This window comes from Myotis davidii, unplaced genomic scaffold, assembly GCF_000327345.1.
Source record: "Myotis davidii unplaced genomic scaffold, ASM32734v1 scaffold2604, whole genome shotgun sequence".
In the NCBI taxonomy this organism is placed as follows: domain Eukaryota; kingdom Metazoa; phylum Chordata; class Mammalia; order Chiroptera; family Vespertilionidae; genus Myotis; species Myotis davidii.
Window position 1 is genome coordinate 28,643 of NW_006295059.1, and position 4,791 is coordinate 33,433.

Consider the following 4,791-nt stretch of genomic DNA (forward strand, 5'->3'; position numbering starts at 1 on the left):
GACAGTTGCCATGGTAATTATGAGGTGTCTTGGTGTAGGTCTTTTCGGGTTCATCTTGTTTGGGACTCTCTGTGCTTGTTTGACTTTTTTCTTCCCCACCGCAGGGAAGTTTTCTGACATTATTTCTGGGAATAGGTTTTCTAACACTTGTTCCTCTTTCTGTTGTTCCGTCACCCCTATTATTCGTATGTTGCTTTGTTTCATGTTGTCCCATATCTCCCTTAGGCTCTTCTCCTGTCTTTTCATTTTTTTTCTCCAATTGCAATTTCATTTGGGTGGGTTTTGCTTCCCTGTCTTCTAATTTGCTAATTCGGTTCTCCGCTTCTCCTAGTCTACTTTTGAAACTTTCCATGGTTTTCTTTATTGCAGCTATATCACTCTTCATTTCTTCTTGATTCTTATATAAGTTGTTGATTTTTTTCCACCATCCGGTTTATGCACTCTAGGACCCTTATTCTGAATTCTTTATCTGACATATGGCATGCCTCTGTTTCACCTAGCCACTTTTCTGGTGATTCATCCTTTTGTTTCCTTAGGTGTTTTTTTTTTTTTTTTTTTTTTTTTGTCTACCCATTTTTTATCTCACCCACTGATTTAGATGTCGAGTCATGCAGGGGCTGCTCCTTGGGTGGCAGTGGTTCCTTGGGCTGCAGCTGCCCCTCAAGTGGTTGCAGTAGTGGCTGCTCCACAGCTGGCAGCGGCTCATCTGGTGGGGGCTGTTTGCAGCAGTGGTGTCTCCTCTGGCTCGTATGTGAGACTGCTGGCCCAGCTTCTGTTCCTTGAACAGGGGTGGGCTGATCACAAGGCTGCTGCTCTTCAGGTGGGGGCAGGCTGAGCATTGCTGCTGCTCCTTGGACAGGAGTGGGCTGTTCATGTGGCTTCTGCTCCCCGATGGGCATGGACTGCTATCGTGTCTGCTGCTCCTTGGATTGGTGGCTGCACGCTGCTGCTGTTCCTCAGATGGGGTGGGCTGCTCGTGAAGCTGCTGCTCTTTGGACAGGGGAAGGTTGCTTACAGGGTTACTGCTCCTTGTACAGATGTTGGCTGCTCACTCAGCTGCTGCTCCTCAGATGGGAGATGGGCTGCTTGTGTGGCTGCTGTTCCTCTGGTGGGAGTGAGCTGCACGTGCGGCTGCTGCTTCTCAGATGGGGGCGGGATGCTCACCCAGCTGCTGCTTGTTGGACTGGTGCAGACTGTGTACGGCTGCTCCTCCTTGGACCAGTGTGGGCTGCGCAGGGCTGCCACTCCTCAGATGTGGTCAGTCTATCTGTTTGTGTGGCTCCTACTCCTTGGACAGGGGCGAGCTGCTTGGGTGGCTACAGCTCCTTGGGCTGGAGTGAGCTGCACGTGTGGCTGTTGCTCCTCGTACAGGGGCTGTCTGCTCGTGTGGCTGCTTCTCCTCAGATTTGGGTGGTCTGCTCATGTTGATGTTGCTCCTCAGACTGGGGGAGGCTGCTCGGGCAGCTACTGCTCCTTGAATGGGAGTGGGCTGCTTGTGGTGATGCTGTTCCTCATATGGTTGTGGGCTGCTCACACTGCTGCTGCTCTTCTTATGGGGGCAGGCTTCTTGTGCAGCTGCTACTCCTTCAATGGGAGCAGGTTTCTTGCACACCTACTGTTCCTCAGGCAGGAGGAGGGTGTGGGCTGTGCAGCTGCTGCTCTTTGATGAAAGTGGGCTGCTTGGGCCTGCTGCTCCTCAATCATAGGCAGGCTGCTCTTGTGGCTGCTGCTCCTCAGCCAGGGCAGGATGCTCACCTGATTGCTGCTCCTCGGATGAGGGATCCGCCTGCTCACACAGTTGACAGCTGCTGCTCCTTGGACAGGGGCAGGCCACATGAGGTTTCTGCTCTTAGACCTGGAGCAGGGTGCTCTTGGGGCTGCTGATCCTTGCACAGGAGTGGGCTGCTCATGTGTGTGCTGCTTGCATGGTTGCAGTGCCCTGGGCTAAGGCGTTGGGCCAGTCAGAGGGGAGCACTCTTCAGAACTCACAGGAGCCTGTGCCCAGAGTGGCTGGAGACTCATTGACTGTGGGACCACAGCCGAAGTAGCAGGTCCTACCAGGGGTGTCTGTAGAGTCCCAGGTGTTATCTGAGGGCACCCTGGGTGGGGTTGAGGCCTGGATCCCAGTTACAGCAGCTCTCCCCTTATAAATGCTAGGCTTCTGGGGATAATCCGGCCTCCTGGAACTGCATACATGGTAGCAGAGGCTGCCTAGTTAAGTGAGCCCATTTAGCTTGACCGCAAAGGCCCTGCGGGATCTATCTGTGCCTCAGTCACATACACACACACACATTCCACATGACCACACACTCCTGTTTTGGTCCCTCACTGACTCACGCTCTCTCCCTCACTGCCTCCTTCTTCCTGCCTCTGTAGTTGTGTCTGGGGTGTTATTGACCCATTTGTGGATGGAGTCTCCTCTCCACATGTCTGGTTATGTAGCTTGCTCTCAAGCACATTGGCAAAACAGGATAAAATTCACCATGGCAAGACACGATACAAAGGGAACAAAACACAAATGTACTCATAACACTGATAACCCCAGTATAAGTGACCATCAGAGTAAAGATAATTAGGGGAGAGAATAGAGAACCCAAATGACATTGAAGAGAGAAAAAATGGTATGAGAGAAAAGAATAAGAGGAAAGTGGAAAATATATATATATGGGGAGAAAATACCAGAGGACAAACAGGTAAACCAAAACACAAATACCAAATTTCCAGTAAAGAGGGTGGGGGCAGGATCTTATATACAGAAAGTAAGGTTAAGAATTGGATGAATATGGGGAGGACCTCAGTTCAGTATAGAGGAAATAGAAAGGGAATGAGTGGGTAAGGAGAAAGAGAAGAAAAAAAGTGGTAAAAAATTGAGAAAAAAAATAATTAAAAAATAGGATAAAGTAAAAAAGTTAGAATGATGAAAAATAATGTGAAAAGAAATAGAAAACAAAGAAACAAATGAAAAACGGAAAATAAAGAAAAAAGAGATAACAAAATAATGATTAAAAAATAAAAATAAAAATGAAAAAGTGAAATGTTGTTCCTTTGGCTGGCTTAAAACAGGCCAAGTCCCAGGCTCAGGCATGACTCAGCACCACACTCGCTGACACTACTGGATCCCCCCTCTCTCCCCAGATTCCACAATTCCGCACCTTCTTCCACACTCCAGTCATGGGTAAGTGTCTGTATCCTACAGGTCCTATTAACTAGGCTCTATGAAGAAGGGCACAAGCCACAGAGGCTGGAGAGGCTGCACCTCTGCCCACTCTCCTGCCAGCACTCTTTAGCCTTTACTGACTGTGGACACAGATCTAGAATCCCCTGCGAGGGGGGAAAGGCTGTGAATCTGAGTGCTCTTCTGCCAGCACTCCTCAGCCTTTCCTGATTGTGGACCCAGATCTATAATCCCCTGCCAACCAGCAGTTCTGCGTACTTTTCTTTCCACTGTGCCCATCCCAAGAGATGCGGCCCAAGCCTGCACTGTGTGGATTCTCTCTGATCCTCAGGGCTCCGTGGTCTGGCCAAATATCCTTCCCAGAGCCTTGACTTTACTTTTCTCCAGGAGTCCTCTGCCTTTCCTGGCTGCAAACTCTCTCCCAGCTGAATTTCCTCTGCCAATTCGGGCTGGATGTAACTGGTTTCAGCTGCTCACCCTATCTGCTCCCGGACAAGGCACCAGACACGTCATTCTATACCTCCGCCATTTTGTCTTCTCTCTAAAGATTCTTTTGATGGTGAAGTAGAACAAACTAAACTTGGATAGATGAAAGGCAGAACTCTTAGCTGCTTATAGTTAGTAAGTAGAGAAGGCTGCCACAGTGGGAATTGCACCATGCACAGAATAGCAAGGTGCAGGCCAGGCCGAGAGATCCCACTGATGCATGATCAGGACCGGGGAGAGATGCGGGAGGTTGACCAGCTGGGGAGGGACAGTGTGAAGGCCCCAGGGTGTGTCTGGCCCCTCTCACTCAGTCCCAATCAGCAAGACCCCAGCAGCAAGCTAACCTACTGGTCAGAGCGTCTGCCCCCTGGTGGTCAGTGCATATCATAGTGAGCAGTTGAGCGGCCTTAGAATACCATTAGCATAATACACTTTGGTTGAACGGCTGAGCAGATGACCGGACACTTAGCATATTGGGCTTTTATTATATAGGATGTTGCCTCACTGCCTTCGGAATTTTAATGAACTTATCATGTCTATGTTAATTCTCCATGTGCATGTATTAAACTTTGATTTTCTCCTGTTAATCTGTCTGTATTAATTTTATCAGAAACCCAGCCAGAAAAAAAAAACTTAGAAGGTCGGAGGAAACGCATTCATATTTTTTTTAGCCCCTGCACATGTAATGACTTTTCGCATGTTAAATACTCTCTCTCCTGATTCTGCATCTATGTCCAACATATCTCATTCACTCTATTTAACTTAATAGAAAACCTCTTCCAGTATGTCAACTATGTTTCAATAAAACTAGAAAAGAAATGAATTTTTAAAAACCCACACCTCCATAGCATTGTCTATAGTTTCTGACTCTGGTTTGTTTCTTCCCATTCTCTTTTGAACCAACTCCGAATGGCTTCTACCCCCAGCATTCCACCAAAATTGTTCTTGCCAAGGTCACAGTGTTCCCATGCTGTTAAAAACAATGGGGAGGGGGGATTATCAGTCCTCATCTTACTTGACTCATTACAGATAAAATATAGTTTTGACCTTGTTGACCACTCCCCTTTCTTTGAAATACATCCTTCATTAGACATCCAGCACTCCACCGTATTGTGATTTTTCCATTCTAC